The sequence below is a fragment of the Passer domesticus genome, chromosome 5 (assembly GCF_036417665.1).
Source record: "Passer domesticus isolate bPasDom1 chromosome 5, bPasDom1.hap1, whole genome shotgun sequence".
Lineage (NCBI taxonomy): Eukaryota > Metazoa > Chordata > Aves > Passeriformes > Passeridae > Passer > Passer domesticus.
The window spans coordinates 4,242,513-4,259,810 of NC_087478.1; the positions used below are offsets into that span (position 1 = coordinate 4,242,513).

Genomic DNA, 17,298 nt, shown 5'->3' on the forward strand with positions numbered 1-17,298 from the left:
GAGGGCCCTGTGCCTGTCTTGTTTCATTTCTCTAGAGGTAGCTGATCATTCTGCAGTAGGAAAAGCAGCCGAACATTTTTAAGTCTTCTCACTACAAACCTCTGAAATCTTATTCTGAAGCATCTGAGGGTCATTTTAATTGCAGTCATTCACTCCCTAGCACAACAACCCTAGAAGTGCACGTGGATTATTGGATCATTCCTTCAAACTCTGACTGGAGCTCCCCAAAAGTGCCTGTTGTCTGAAAAGTGACAGTAAAATGACATTGTAGCTTCCTATATATCTTTTCCCAATGGATTCCAGATCCAATTTTCTCCGCTCATGAGTGAAAAGAGTCTTATTTTCTCTTCCCCCTCTTGCCAACACAGACTGCAATCTGAAAACCAAGCAGGGCTCTTCTTACTTCTTGCCTCATTACCGGCAATAAAGATCCTGCAAGCAGAGTTTTACCTTTTAATGATGAAAATACATTCTAATTTGGTCTTCACTTTTGATTTTATTCTTCTAATCATATCAAGACTTTTTCATGTCAACAGGATAAACATAGGAAGGGCCAATATCTGAATAGGAAGAGGTCACTTTTATGAAGCCATGTGTCAAAGTAAAACAGCATTTCACAGAGACTTGTTAATGTGTCAAGAGAAAATTGATATGTGGAAAATATTAAAGTTTGGGTTTGAATTACTTGGCTTGAAATATCAATTTGAAATAGAATCAGAACTGGACTTTAATGCCAGCAGGGAGGCACACTGCTTTGTGAGAATACAAGGAAAGAAAAATCTAGAAGAAAAAAAAATTATGAATGCAAGAGAGTACAATGTTTGGCTTTAGACCCTTGACAGCCTCATTTTTATTGAACCAGTCATAATTTTTCCCTAATTTTCAATGAACTAGTTTGGAGAGAAAATGCTTCCTTTAGGGCAGTGTGAGGTAGTCAACCAGGATCACTCTAATGGGATTGCAAGTGACATTTCACTGGCCCTCATTCCAGGTAGATGTTTCTGCATCAGCAGGTTCTTTTCAATGCCTCTCTCATATCTCAAAAAGCCAAGAAGCTGTTTCCAGCAATTACCTTGACCATATCTAACCAGGCCAAACTGTATTCAGTTCATATTACTCTGTCATTTTGAAACGAGAGGTGGGAGAAAGTTGGATTTGATAGCAGTAGCAAGGAGAATGTAAAAATTAATATATCATATTATTATTAGCAATAAAACATCAGCCAAATATAGTGATCATAAAATAGTCACAAACTGAAATCAAGGGGTGTGAAACACATCTTCTAATCTTCTTGCTTCACATCACACCATTGTATTTTCTGGTAGATTGCCCTTTGTGTTCCTGCAGTTGCAGGACTTTTTTTTTTTTTTTTTTTTTATGTGTATACTGCTGTTAACCTCACCAGCACTACAAAATCTCATAGTTCATTGCAAAATGTAGTGTAATGCACTTCACCATTCAGATTAGATATGGGTGATTATAACAATAATCGTGTGCATGTGCTATACATCTGTACAATCAAGCCATTCTTTTTTAAATATTAAATGGCCTCTTGGGGCAAAAAGTAGGTTAATCAAAATAATACTGTCAAGTAGAGAGTACAGACCTTTTTACAAAAGAAAATTAAGTAGAACTGGTAATTATAAGTAGTGTACAACCTTTCAATGTAGTCAATAAGAAAGTCAATTTGCTTAAAATAATGAGGTATTCTGGCATGAACAATCTGTTCATACTTTGTTCCCAGGAGCCTCCAGAGGGAATCAGAGCCCTAGCTGACATTTGATACTTTCTGTCAATTTATCAGCTCGGTGTCAGTCTGAGTTTGTAAGATGGTGGTAGAAGCATGCTTGGGGACTGATACGAAAACAGGGAAAACAGAGTAGGTTTCTAATGCCTGAGCTTATCCTTATTAAAAATAAATAAACCCCTCACATTTCCATCCACACTCCCTTCAAAATCAACTTGGGATGTTTAGATATGGTGTTAAACTAACAAGAATAACTAGAGTAGTAATAATAGTAAATGTAAGCAATATTTGGGAGAGCTGAGGACATCTTAAGCTTTGGGATTGTCTAATGGAGATCTGTTTGCAAATTAATGAGTATGGGAGAAAAGAAATCACCTCCCATTTTCCATTTCTCTCTGAAGTTGTTTTTGTGTTGCCATGAGCTGTCAAGGGCTGGTCTTGGTAAGACAAGATACTAGATGATGTCATTTTGGTGGTGGTTCAGATCATCTGTGAAATGATACAGATTTAAGCCCAAACCATGGAGGATTTTGTTTCCTTCTGCTGCCTTGCCTTCAGACTCTCTTGCCTTAAAAAGCTTTTCTTGGAGAATAGGAACAAACAGTCAGATAACTGGTGAAGGCTTAGAGTCATATAAATATGTGGTTATGGCAAGTTATCCCTCTGGTTTTTACAACCTGGAGAGGGATTTGTGGAGCACCCCACAAATGGCGCTCCATCGAAAATCAGTCTCAGCAGGACATAGAATGATAGGACAAGGGGGAATGAGTTTATAATAAAAGAGGAGAAATTTAGGTTAGATATCAGGAAGAAATTCTTTACTCTCAGAGTGGTGAGATACTGGAAGTCTAGAGAACAAGCTGTACAGAGAAGCTGTGGCTGCCCCATCCCTGGAAGTGTCCAAGGCCAGGTTGGATGGGGCTTTGAACAATCTTTAAGAGGCTTTGGATGGGTTGGATGCCCAGGTTGGATGGGGCTTTGAGAGAGTGGAAGTGTTGCTGTCCATGTCAGGAGGGTTGGAACTGGATAAACTTTAAGGTGCTTTCTAACCAAACCATTATGTGATCCTATGATTATGTGTCTGTTAGGAGAGAGGTCTGGAAAAGAGATATTTGTACATGTGCCACAGAGGTCACAGCTAATTAACAGTTTGTGACTAATGAGAATTCATGATGATTCATGCTGATATTTACTGGTTCATTAAGATGTGCTGTCTGTTCAACTGGTTTGTAGAATCAGTCGTGTCTGGTGATGGAATGGAGATGATCTTCAAATCACCAAAATCAGTCGTTCATCTAAAACAGCCATCCAGAGCAGCTCATTGAGCCAGACAACCAAAGCAGGGCAGTGGTTGGTCCATAACCTCAAATCCTGCTCAGTTATGGCCAGGTGGAAAGGGTCAACTATCCTGTGCTGAGTGGACTCATTGTGGAGACAAGACAAGGTATTGCCACCATCACCTCTCAAAATAACCCCCGAGGACGTGCCTGTGAGATCTAAATGGAACACCACATTTCTGCAGTAATGGAGATGTTCCTAGAAAATTGGGGTTTTGGTACTGGTGATCCTTTTGACTGTGACACAGCTTAGGAAAAGGCAGATACATCTCACTGAGGGCAAAAATGGGCTAAAAGAAGAGAGGAGCAGAAAATCCTGAAAGCTGTAACTTTCTGCAAGGTCATTTACTCATTCCCAAGTCTGTCTTAGCCAACTGAGGAACTGAAGTGTCCTTCAAAGAAAAGCTTGTGTACATTTGCAAACAGTTCAGGGAAAAGCTACTGAAAGAGCAAAAAGTGGAGGTTTTGAGCTCTTTGTGCAGCACATCTCAAGCATTGCCAGCTCGCACAGAGCCCAGGATCTATGACCTGGGGAGTTTTCTTACTTCATGACAGGAAATCCTTGCTCTCACTAGTGCTCTGCCATAATTGAAGCAAAAATCTGCCCAATTTCTTTTGGCCTCCAATGAGCTCCATGGTTTGTTTATCCTGGCAAAGGAAAAAGTAAAAATATTTGTTTTCCCAGGCCTCCTCACAGGCAAGGAGAGACATGCCAGGCATTCCTGGGAATGTGCAGAGCCTCTGACCTTCTCTGCATGCATGCAGAAATCCTCTTTGAGACAACCCTTCATGAGATCACAGCCTTCCCCAGAGACATTTCTATGTTTCTCCTGGTCACAAATGTGGATGCAGTGTGTCTATTGAAATGGAAATGCTCTGCAAAGTCACGACACCCAAAAAACTTCCCTCGGGGAAGCTTCAGAAACACCTGATTCCTAGTACTGTCTAGCCTACCTGGAAGATAAATATTTGGTCCTCAAAAAGGTCTTTCATGTTTCCCAGAGTTGAGTGTCATCCCTAGCAAGGCCACTAGCACTGCTTTTGATTTGGCTGAAAAATAGATATATCACAAGTTCTTTCCAAAAACACTCAGCAGCACATCAAACCATTCTGGTAAGTCACAATAGGCAGGACAGCAGCAGCCTCCTTTAAAGGATGTAACCAAATAGTTAAAGAAGAGTTAAAGGGTTAAAGAGCTTTATTAATCTTTAATGTAAAATAGAAACAAGGACTTCCATACCATGAGGTTTTCCTTAAAGAAACATTTGACTCCTTTTCCAAACCAAACACTTAGGCAAACTGTAAATTTCCAAACTAAAGTAAAAGAAAAAAGTACTCACTTTAATGCATTAACATTTCAGTCTGTCAGCATCCTCACATTTTTTTTTTCTGGAGTGACCAAGCAGGGAAAGCATCAATCAGCAAGTTCTTACATTTCTACAAATAAGAAAATTTAGAGAGAAAAAAACATATTTCAGCCTAATTAAGTTCATTTTAAATCTTTTTACTGAAAGAACTATCTAACATTAAAGTGAAAAGTGAGTTGCAATGACAAACACAAAGTCCTGGTGCTAAAACAGTACTCACTGCTTCCACTGCTCTACAGGCACCCAGAAACCTGCTGTTTAACCATCAACAACCATTAACCATCAACAACAGACACCTGAGCATCTCCTATGGAAACATGTCATCAAGCAAGGGCTAATTACACAAAAATTTCTTAATTAGTTCCAGGGAGAGGCTAAAGTTTGACAAGAATTAAGGTGATAGCAGGAAATATTTCCTACATTACCTGGTTAAGAAAGACAAGGTCAAAACTTCTCCACTATCCACACATGTCAAACACAGACCTTGAGTCCCTAAAAATGCATTGCAAGTGATGGAATTATTTTCTATGAATGGCCACAGAGTTATTTTTAAGATTAAACCAATCTTTTGCCATGAAAGTTCAAATAGATAGAAGGCTTTTTTTGATTTTGTGAAACTGAAATTACAGGGAAGATTTTCATAGAGATAGCTGCACAAAGCTGGGAGTAGTTTCAAACTCCAGCAACTCATTCCAGGATGTATTTATGCTCTTAACTGGGTTTATGTGCAAAACTACAATGCCCTTGTAGAATCTGGACTGTCTTCATCTCTGCCTAAAACGAACTTGTTTTTTTGGCAGACCACCCACTGGTGATTGGACCCCACTGAAGTATCACAGACTGAATACAGTAAATACTAATTGAAAAGTACAAGCTGCTCCTGAAAGTGTTTTCAGGGGTATCTATAAGAGAAAAGAAATGTAAAACATTGGGCTTTTTTTTTTACTATATGTGTGTTGCACAAGCTGGAATTCATCCAGCCACACAGGAGTTTCTGGATGTACACAGACAAATTGGTTTCAGCATTTCACCAAGTAACTCCAAACTCCCTTAGTAGAGAGAGACAGTCAATACATCCAAGTGTCTCATCCTATTTTAGACAGCTACATTTCATTAGACAAGTCCTGCCCCTAATCTCCACTGACTCTCATGGAGCCTAGATTCTCAAAGCTCCAAAGCACAAGCTCAGACAAACACTCACCTTTTGTCAGATCAATCCCAATTTGAATTTCTGATGCTACAAATTGAGATATTTCTAATATTTAAAATTTAAAAAGCATTGCTTCCCCCCCACCCCACCCCAGAAATTAGAATTTATGCTGTTTCCCCAGTTAGGGTTTTCTAGTCCTAAGGAAAAACAATTCAACCTGCCCACCTTCACAGGGAATTCTTCATGTTGCCAACAGAAGCTGGTTATGGACACACCAGTCCTCGTGTGTTTTAAGGTCTCATCTATTCAGCGTGTCTGGATTTCATCCACATGCTAAAATTGGCCCTATCCCTCAGTATCACATAGTAAGATTTAAGCCTTCTTCTCTCCACTTTTCCTAGCCTAGATATGTAGATTCATATGTAATTCTCTGCATTAAATTATGACACTAATTTACCAGATTTCAATGGCTGTTCACACAGGTGTCTTGTTAATCCTGGGTTAAGTGATTTCACATGTTCACTTAGCGAGTCAGTGGCAGAAATCCCACATCTCTCCATTCTCCATCCTCTGCTTCTGACAGCCAGTGAACTCTGCCTCTTCATGGCATGATGAACACAGGTAGTGAGCACTAAGAATCATTAACTGCATCCACAATCCACTCCACAAATGTCTTTCACTCGGCTAGATCTCATTGCTCAATTAGAACCTGTATTTTTCAGCTCATCATCAGAGGCTTTTTATCATATGTGGCATTTGCTCATTAAGGCTGAGATGTTATTCCCAGGATTCAGGCAAGGGTTAACATCAGTAGGAGCTGAATCCTCATTCTGTAAAAAATGTTCTTCAGAGGCATGACTAAACTGATCATCTCCTGTTAGAAATTTGCTTCTTGAAGAAATTAAAGGCTTTTGTCAAATAAAAATGAAAACTTCCTAAGTTTGCAGTTAAACTATGTGCATTAAATCAATTAGCTGTAAAGTGAGCTAAAGCAAACTGCCTTAAACTCTTTCTTTTATTCATTTTTTTAAATAGACCGCAAGACTAACCTTTTCATTTCTGTGCTGCCTGAATATTTAGTGTATTCACAATGCTGAAATATCTAGAAACACATTTCTAAAAAGGAGCCTAAGTACAAAATAAATTTTTTTGTATGCTCTCCTTAAATATCTTTTATACATATTTGACTTCTCTCTCTTTTATACATATCATGGCTTCAAAAGCACAGTCACAGTTACAGTATTTCTTGTGGGACTCAACACCATGCTATAAACTTTGACTTGTGTTGGACTGCTGTAAAAATCAATATCAAAGCCCTGAATACACTGCAATAGGGAATGCTTATTAATGTACAGTTGAGGGGAGTAGTGAAAATGACCCATCTTAATGCTGTTGACAGCACATTTGTCTTGGTGTCTTATTGGTTTTAATTTGTCATCTGATAAATGTCCATTTATGTAATGGAAAGTTAAGTGCTCATTAGTTTACATTTAACTTTGTGTCTAGAGTTAGGTCAGGCTTCTGAAACTGATGTTATGTAAAAGCTATTAATAGTCACAAAAGGTTATTTCAATAAAAACAAATGAAAGGAAATATTATATTTGTAAGTGTTCAAATAAATTCGTCGTATGGTTTCTTGATTGACTCTAATGTCAAAATAGTTTTTCCTGGGCTTTTTCAGATGATGTGGAATTTCATACCTCTTAATGGCCAAGAAATTCTGTATAAAATGTTTGCAAATCAATTTTTAGAAATATGAAAACAAATCTATAACATTTATTACTGGTGAGTGAAAAGTGTTCTACAGATCACACATAAAATCATTAATTTATTGGTGTTCTATGGTCTCTAATGCAAACCCACATATCTTTTCCCTCTCTCAGTTTTTATGTGTGTTTTTTTCAATCTTAAAGTAGAGTTATCAATGCTACTTATAATAAAGATGTAACAATAGAAAGCATTACTTCCAGGGCTTTCATCTGGGACCTGCCATAAAACTCAAGGAAGGCATAAAAATTGCATAATCCAAAATAATTCTGCAGAACTGGTCAGGAATTTCACTCTGAAATGCATGTAATAGCAAGTATTTTATCATCCTTATCAAAATATGATGATGAAAAACACTCAGCTGACATTGTGGGGCATGGGGTGAGAATGTGCATAAAGTCAAGGTGACTGTAGTCTAGTCTACAGAGTAGAAACTGAGTTCAAATCCAAGGGCTCCTAAACCAGTCTAAACTCCTAAACTAAGTATGTCTGCTCTACACTCACCTATTAAAGCCACTGAAACAGTAAAGATCCAGTAAAACCTCTTTGACACTATCTACCTGGAAATTTTGCCTCCTTCCAGGCTGCAACAAGTTATTGCTTTGCTGTACATGTGAACTCTGACTCATGCACCTGGAGTTAAAAGATCTATTCTGAAATCCCTTTAAACACAGGAAGACAGGGGAGAGCTTAGTACATGATGCACAACACTGCTGACACCTTGAAACAATGCATGTTATTCTTTAAAAGCAATCTTAGGACAAGCTACCTTCTGACTTCAAATCCATTCTGTGGCTGTGTTAATCATATTGAAAATGCCAAGATGCTTTTGTACAGCTTCAAAAGGTGAAAAATGAACAAAGAGGACAACAAAATGCAGGAATTACTTTCCATGTGGTTGTTTTCTTGTTTGGTTTTTGTTGGATTTTTTTTGTTTTTATTTTTTTTAATCTAAGCAAAGGGTCTCATTTAAATGACCACTTCAGTTAGCACCACACAGCTCAGTCCCAACCTCAGGTGTCCCATCAATTGAATCTGGTTGACCTCCTTAAACTACCTAGGTTTTCCTTGGTGAAGCCATAGTGTAAGAGCTGTCTGGTGGTGTTTTATACCCCACTTGGGCCCTGTGCCTAATGACTACCTGTATTAGCTTTCAAATCTGCACCTTTGGCTTAATCTCTCTGCTCAGGAGGTTTTTCAGTCTGGTTCCAAGTAAAGGCACTGTGTGAACATCACGCTCCCTGTGTCTCTAGATGCCAAGTTTTCTGAGGTGCCACAAGTGTCTTTTCTCAGGTGACTCCTCTGTTTTCCAAGAAAAACTGTACCCATGAAGAAGGAGCTGGATGACGGAGAGCTAAGCCTGGACAGTCAGAGTAAGAGTAAGAGAGGATTTTTCCTTGGAAGAGTTCAATTCATTCCAGGGACCAGTGAATCACAAGAGCACCTGATACAGGATGGCTTTGAAACAGTTTTGTGCTGTCAACATCAATATTCCCACACAAATCTGGCACCCAGTTGTGCTGGGGCAGTCTGAGGTGCAGCTGATGCCTTTATATTTTTCAGATTCTGTGCTGCTTTACTGTGCAGTTCTGAGCTTCATATTTTAGGGGATGGTGAGCTCTCTGCACAGAGCAGGGAGACAAAATAATTCCTTCTCCAGCTGGGGACCAAGGACAAATGATCCAAATTTCAGATCCAAGAGCAGAAACAACATGGGCTGAAGAGAGAAAAACAAGCAGGATGGGACTGCATGGGCTAAAGCTGTAACTGGACAATTAACTCCAATATGCAAATGGAGCAGAAATTATAAAAATGTGAGACGCCGTGACTGGTCATGCATTTTGTGACCATTTTGGTTCTTCTTGGGTGTAGCCCTGGCTGGGCTCTTGTGCTGCCCAAGGTGGATCCACTGAGGCCTTTTAATAAATCCCTACTTTAACTCTATCCAGCCCCTGTTCTAGGTCAGCCTTCACAAGGCATCACAGCCACAATGTTTTTGGAAGGTAACAGAGTTCCTCTGTATCAAAATGAGCCATGCAGTGCTATCTGTGTTCAGGCTGTCTTGAATTACCAGTAGAGAAGTCACCAGAGAGACATGGGGACAGAAGGAATTATCAGCAGTCTATAACCATTCATAACATTCCTGCATTGTGCTGGAATTACTGTGATCTGGATCAACTTGAAAAATGGCATGATGGTATCTCTAATATTTTTCTTTAAGCTTATATTCCTAAGCATCTCAATGGCCTTACTACATTCACAAGTTTTTGTTTTTTGAAATTGTGCCTGTTGAATCTCAAAAAAAAAATCAGTACATTTTTAATCACTACTCCTAAAACTGGAAGGGTGCAACACAAATCAGGTTTAATTTTTGTTACAGCTTTCACAATCAATGTCTAGCCAGTCCTAACAGCATATTCAAATCTGTTCAAAACACGGGAAATATTCTGCTTTGGAGACAGAATTGGAGAAAATAAAAGTTCACAACCTTTCGGAAGTCCAAAGAGTTGAGATTTAAAGACAAAACTTCTGGCTGTTTTCTAGAGCAATCCTCATCTCACAGACACCCTGAGCTGAATCTCTAAGCACACAATATTCCTCAGACAAACACTCCATGCCCCCAGCCCCACACCTTATCAAGTTTCAATCCTTCAATAATGCTCACAATTTCATGGGAAGTCAGGACTTCTTCAGAGAAAGTGGAGGGATAAGCTGAGGTTATTTGGTTTGCTGAAATCAAAATGTGAAGCCAAACCTTTCCATGAGCTAAATCCCTTTCCACTTCTTTATAGACAAAGTATTTAGGATCAATTCTTTGCTAGAAATTCCCTTTGATAGGTATATGAGAGCATAAATTTAGCACACAGGAGATGACATTTTTTAATTTTAAGCTTGTATGGTTCACAATGTAAAACTGATACACTTTTTTCTTGCTGCCCTCATTCACTTAAGGTATACTCATCACCTTAAGGGATTATACATTTTCATCTGGGAAATCTTGACTGACCCATAATTATACAGAAAATTAGTAAACAAAAAGTAAATTCTACTGTTTGGAAGTTTGTGGTTTGGGGTTTTTTTTTAAGTTTCAGAGGTGCGGTGTTTAACAAACAGCACCCATTTCATTAATTATATGTTGGGCAAACACATTTGCCTCTGCCACTCAAATTCTTCTGATAACATCAAAAAGGAGCCAAACACTTACTACATAACCTGTAACATCAAATAATTATTCTCTATAACAGTTTCTGTATTATATAATATGTGATCCGAGAAATTAGCTGTAGATAAGTTCTCATTATAATTTTCCATGACCTTACAAATAGGTTTTTGTTGTTTTATTTTTTAAAACAAAACATCAAGCATTTTAAGGAGCAGTTTCTAACAAAGGAAGTGTCTCTAACAGAGAAATTTTTCTTAGCAAAGGACTGCTCTCAGGCTAGAAAATCTCCATGTTAGGACTAACAACAATATCCAGATTACACATCAATTTCACAGAATTCAATTAAGATAACCAATCAAATCAAGCATTTGAGAGAATTTACTTATGAAGTAAAAAGTGATAGTAAACTGTGAGGACTGTTAAAGTAACAACACATTAACCACTACAACATGGAAAATAGTCTTATGTAAAATGGAGAGCTTGGAGCACAAAGGCAAGATGAGACAAAGAAAGCAATTATGTTCTTATCTACTGACAATTGCAAAAGGAGAAGTCAAGTGTAATATCATGCATTAAGAGGCAAAGTACCAAACATGAGTCCATATCCATAATTTTTATTTCAGGTGTGTAATTACATGAAGCTGTAATACAGCACAAAAAAGAAACCTTGTGTTTTTCCTGCTCTGTGATTAGTTCTTGTTAAATCATCAGTTTTCTTTGGGTTCAATTCTGAATGGAATAAAAATTTGCTCAACTGCTCTGTTGCTTAGTTTTGAACTGTGAAGTTTTGGTGGATTGATTCAGCTTTCCCCTTGTCCACGCAAGAAGTAAAAAAATCACAGAAAGGAATTCAAGTAAGGAAGATTCAGTCCTTTAGAGTGGGATATAAGCTGCTTTATTTGGAACAACTTTCTAGTGCTCTTTTGAGTATTTTGGCTAAACAGTTACATTCCTCTAATTATTAATTAATTGAAAGCTTTTTAGAGATTTTAACATTCCTTATTCTCTTTGCATTGTTGAATAAGAAAGCTTCAAAATAAAAATTGTCTGACACCTGTTGACTTTGTCCTGGAGTAATACAATGTCAAGTCTGTCCTTTATTTACTACCTGGAAAAAATTAATATTTTGGTAATTGAAATTGGCTTATATATATTTTATTAAAAACATTAAGTTGTGACTGGAAGCATTCAAGGCCAGGTTGGTGCAACCTGATCTAGTGGAAAGTGTCCTTGACTATGGCACATGCTTGGAAACAGATGAACTTTAAGGTCCCTTCCAACTGTAACCATTCAGTCAGTCTGTGAAGTTTTTTACCGCTGTTTTAGTAATAGAAAAATCTGGGTAGATATTTGAACCAAATCAGCATAGAAAGAAAAAAGACAAGGTTTTGTGGGGAGCTGTCATAGGCTGGTGACTGCAAATACTTAATATCACAGAGAAATGACAGGACAAATGCTCCATTTCACAAAAAAAAAAAAAAAATGGAATTCAGGCTCCCACCTGTGGGTACTAGCAGCACCAGTAATGATGGTGTTGTAACAGCACAGGATGATTTTCTGAGTCACTGCTGAACATCCCAAGAACACACAATGTCACTGCACAAAACAAACCCACAACACCAAGGCCACCAGTTCTACAAAACGGAAAATAAGTTGGTTTTAGTTGTTTTATTGTGTTACACAAGAGTCCAGTGACAAGGACGGGACCCCATAGTATTGGTCTCAGTACAAACACAGAACAAAGAGGTTGCCTGGGTCAGGAGTTTACAGTCTAAATATAGCTCTTGATTTGTGGAGGGCAGGGTAAAAATTGTCTGCTCAGTCTGGCCAGCTCCAGCTTAGCATGTGCATCACATTCTTTTTTCCATTCTGCTTTCCAAGACCAATCAGGAGGGATCAGCTAAGAAGTGTAGTTCAGGCAGAATAGACTTACTATTTTCATTTCCTTCTACATAAATAATGCATTGTTATTATGGAAAGGAATAGAAATAGATTATCCTCTTTTTAGTTCCAGTCTCTGGATGAAGGTTGAAAAATATATTATTGTAGTTAGCAATGTTACACTTGCAGAAAGAATTTGAATATCAATAAGCAGAGAGATATTTAAATGGATATTTACATATAATATCACTGTATGTTTACATTTAATATCATATTGGATTTAATTTTATTATGTTCAAGAAAGCAATTGGGTGAAGAATAAACACTGTGGGATGTTATCTCATTGATATGCAGAATCAATATGATAATCAAGTTGCTGATATAAACTCATAAGAAAAAGCTTCTGACATTTCATCTAGGATCCCTAATTTCATATTTACAGTGTGGTGTGAGACTCTATAATGCAGTCTTAGTGTTTAATTAAGAAAACAGTCTTGTATCCATTTTTTTTCTAGATACTTTTACCCGACTTTCAAATGATAAAAGACCAATACTGGATTCTACCAAAGAGTCATGAAGACTTTTTTCTTTCAAAAGCAAAAGAAGTTTAATTAACAAATACAAAGTGAATTTATAAAACAAAACATCATCCTAAAAATTTCCAGGGCAGTCTACCTCCCCAAAATCCTTGTGAGAAGTCAGAAGTGTGATTTTTTTATGGATTAGTATATTGTATTTCCAAAATCTCAAACAAGTATAAGATATTGAAGTAAACTGAACTGAGTATGCCTTTTATTTTTAGCAAAAAAAAAAAAAAGCCAGGCATGATGACTGTGAGCTGTGTTTTAGGGGAGTCATTTCTTGTCCCTATTTTTACTACTCCTTGAGTCACTTATTTAATGAGTGAAATTATTAATTTCCTTGCATTTGGACCAGTGTCCACTGCCATTAATGGATGGCTTGTTAAAATGTGCACTGTCAGTTCGGTTGTAATGTGTACTTCAGAAAAAGAAAATACAATAAAAGAAAACAAACAAAAAAAAGTTCCTGAATTAAGTTCACAGCCAGCACCCAAAGACTGGGCTTGTTGCATGACCTAAGGGTGAAAATACCATCCTTGACATCCCCAGCCAGCTGCAGCAGAGCCTGGTGCAGGGAGCATGGCAGAGCTGGGACTTACTGTGGCTTTCGGGTAGAGCCCTGGAATGCTGCAAGACTAGAGAATGGTTTACTGAAGATGTTTTATATCCTTAAAGATCTGGGTGCTGGAGTAGATGAGAACCAAAGGTTCTCATTTCCTTAGACCCACCTTTAACTGCTGTTAACAAGTATTTCACTCCCTGCCAGACCAGAATCCCACAAAGGGCAGATGTGCTACCCTAGCAATGGCCTGAGCAAAGACAGCAGTGACAAACAGCCTTTCACATGTCTTCAGTGATGTGAGAACACCTCATGAAATATATTTCTCTGTCTGACTTAAATAAGCTTATCCTTTAGCAAACTGTTCTATAAAAAGTTATGAGAGCCAAACGTCTCTAAAACTGAGATATCATTAAAGCTTCTACAACATTCCAGACATTGCCACCAGTAATTTTATGAGTTAGGATTGATTGGGTCTCTATTCAAGAATAAAAAAACGAGCAGCGTGCCAAGAATGTTGACAAGGAGCGATATGAATCCAGTCTTATCTCAGTGTTATTGCTCTTGCCAGTCACTATCTTACTATTAAGATAAAGCAAGTTAGCCCAGCCTGTGAGATACTGATTGAAAGCTGGATAATGATTTCTGGATTTCTCACCACTGCTGCAATATTGGAAGGAGTCTGGAAGAAGATGGATTGGCAAATTGCAAATTTACGTTTGAGGATGTGCACATAAAAAGCAATTTAATGAATTTATATACCTGTTCATATATGTACTTCTCCCTGTCTTTCATTGGCATAAACAAATGGCACCTACTTTTCATAAATAGTTGTACATAAACATGTCATCTCTGCTTGTTGGAATGGCATTTAGGTGTGCAGAGATATTTAAATATAAAAAAAGACATTATTTCTATTCTGAGCTGTTCTGTTCAACTGATATATATCTCAATATTCAGGAAAAATTGGTGTGGTTTTCATATTGTATATCTATAAGCACTGCATGCATTTATGTGAAATCTACCTGCGCACAATCCAACCCCTTAAAATGTTTCATGCTTTTAAGTGGCTTTTGGATCAGTCCTAGAATAAATTTCTTGTCTAGATGCAGCAGAACTTAATACTGGTTTGGGTTCTTTTTTTCCTTGTTGGCTGCCTCATAAGTTATGGTTACAGCAAGCAGGAGTTGTGCTCAGGGAAAAAAAGTTATGAGATTCCAGAAATTTATGTGTTCCAAACAAAAATTAAACTAAGACTGTAAAGATTTTCAAAGACATAGAGGCAGTCCTCATGGGACAGTAATAGGGTATTCCAGTAAGGTGTTAAAAGGAATTTTTCTCCTTACATAATTCAAATCAGGAATCTGAACTTTAATTTTCATAACTCAGATTCATCCCTTAGCCACCCAGTTATTAACAGTTTTGGAGTGACATTTGCTTTTACTTGTTTTGTGAGAACATATTTCCTGTCAAATCCATCATGTGTTTCAAACAAGAATTCTTGTTTCCTTGGGAAAACTTTTTTTGGTCAATCCCTGACCAACTCTAAATTTCCAAGTTGGATGTCTCCCAAGCTCTGTGGCTCCATCCTCCAAGCTCTGTGGTGAAGCCAAGATGTGCTCAGTGCCCTGTGTGTCTTTATCAAACATCAACAGAGCAGTTGGAGGAGGACTCTGAGGCTTTCAGGTGATCACATAAACTTTAAAACTGACAGAGATGATGCTGTAGGGCTCCCTTTGAATTCAGTGAACAGCAACAAGCTCCTCAACAAAGTAACTCATTTAAACTCTTGTATGGAGATGGGATTAACCTTCTGGAAGGAAGGCTACCTTTTGAAGACAGTCTTCCCAAACACTGTCCTAAAATATCTGCAGAATTCTTCACACATCATACACATTTCTTCTCTTTTTTTCATGTTTTCCTAACCATTTATATTTGGGAGTATTTTTCCATACAATTATGATGTATTCACTTGGAGAAAAATCTGCATATAATCATCCTGAATGTTAAGTTTATATTGAGTTAAAGAGCTAACAACAGATGAACACTATTTAAATATTCATTAGATATTTGCATCCCACTATTCTCTCTATAACTGACAAAATCCTCCAAAGTGGTTTTCCTCCCACTATACTAATTCAGGTAGAAACTGCTGCTCTTATTTCATGACACAGACAAGTTGTTATGACTTCTTTCTTTGTTTTACTATTTTCATAAGCTCAAAGCACTGAATTCCATAAAAATTTAGTTTGTTTGGGTTTTTTCTCCTTTTTTTTCAAAATTATTGGTTTTGTTGGCTTTGTTTGCTTTTTTTTTAGTAGTATCTTGTAACTATGACACTAACACTGTTCTACTTCTTTGTCTTGTGTTAGGCAGTGAACTGGATTTCACTTCAGACCCTGTCTGCAACAGGCTTTAATGTCAGTGTCCACTTTTTAAACAGAGATAAAAAGCAAATACTGTATGAAAGTGTTTCAGACACAGCTAAGTGATTGCTGAAAACCTTGATCACAATGACAGCTTTTGGATTTATTTTAGTAACTGATTGCATTAAAGGGTTGTCCAACTTAAGTATTTTCCAGGTTTTAATTATTTTGTAATGGATTTTGGAAAAACAGTAATGTAATCTGCACTGGTACCATTGTAAAGTTTGGTGTGAAATTCAAAAAAGGAAATTAAGGCACTGTCTACCTACATTGTGTAGTTCTAAGTATTTCATGAAGTTTTATGTAGGCTCTGTTTATGTTACATATATCATTACATATATCATACTTATATAAGCTGCCATCCTCTCCAGGCCTCTAAGTCCCTTGTAGACTGTAAGCAAGAGTATTATCTCAGTTTTTTACACTTGGAAATTTAAGCATAGAGGCTAATCTGAAGTTCTGTTTAGCATAAAAGCTTTTCATCCAAGGTTTTATATTAGCTGCTTCTCTCTAGTGTGTTGGTATTTCTAAAGAATAATACATATACTTTACACACAACATTTGCAAGAATGAAAATTTTCCTTCGGTCTATACAGTGAAGCTGAGAAATAAGAAAAAATGACATTTCTGAAGCTGGCCAGATGATGTGTGGCAGAATACACATCCAGAATCCTCTAAGTCTCCTTCTCATCTGGAGTAGAATCTTGGATTTTTTTTCTTACCCTTCTGTTTTAACCAAGACCTTCCTATTTAATTGCTAAATGGTGACACGTCTTCAAGTCTGAAGGTCACTCTTTTGAGGAGCTCACTGTCTAAAGCAGACAGTGTGAACTGGAATGCCTAAATCCCAGCTCCACCTAAACTGGAACTAAGGCTTCAAAAACCCAAATCCCACTCAATGATCCAGTTTTCCTTATTTCCAGGGATTCTACCAGAAAAGAAGGCCACATTCATCAGGTATCTCCCTACTCAGTACTTGACTTTAATTGCCCAGATATTCTCAAGAATGCTTGCTGTGCAGTGTTGGAAGACATCCCTTGCTATAACTTCTGGTTTTGCACTGTGCTGATGTGCCCAGTGAGACCCCAAGGCTGGGAATGTGTAACCTGGGTGCCTCACAGCTTTGATGATGTCAGGGCTGAAGCATTTTGATGAGAATGCCTTTCCATTGCTCCATTTACATTACTGCAAGAACAAAAGCTCCCAAGGCAAGGTGGAAATCCCTTGGCTAACCACTTTTCACTGGCTGTCTCCATAAACTCTGATTTCTGGCCCATGACTTGCAGAAATAGGCATAAAGTGCTTCATCTTCAAGATATT

At 37.7% G+C, this 17,298-nt stretch overlaps 1 protein-coding gene and 1 long non-coding RNA gene across 6 annotated transcripts in view; one reads left to right on the top strand and one right to left on the bottom strand.

The window, feature by feature from the left end:
• CELF2 (CUGBP Elav-like family member 2) overlaps window positions 1-17,298 on the top strand; it is a 545,552-nt gene that overhangs the window by 53,972 nt on the left and 474,282 nt on the right. The window lies entirely within an intron of this gene.
• LOC135301548 (uncharacterized) lies at window positions 1,155-6,096 on the bottom strand. Of its 3 annotated transcripts, XR_010363295.1 has the most exons (6): window positions 5,827-6,096; window positions 4,877-4,943; window positions 4,425-4,521; window positions 4,039-4,134; window positions 3,831-3,941; window positions 1,155-3,732 (listed from the first exon to the last, which is right to left on the bottom strand). It is a non-coding gene; the product is annotated as an uncharacterized LOC135301548 (long non-coding RNA). The 3 variants fall into 3 exon arrangements; XR_010363296.1 differs by lacking the exon at window positions 4,877-4,943; XR_010363297.1 differs by lacking the exons at window positions 4,877-4,943; window positions 5,827-6,096 and adding an exon at window positions 4,672-4,842.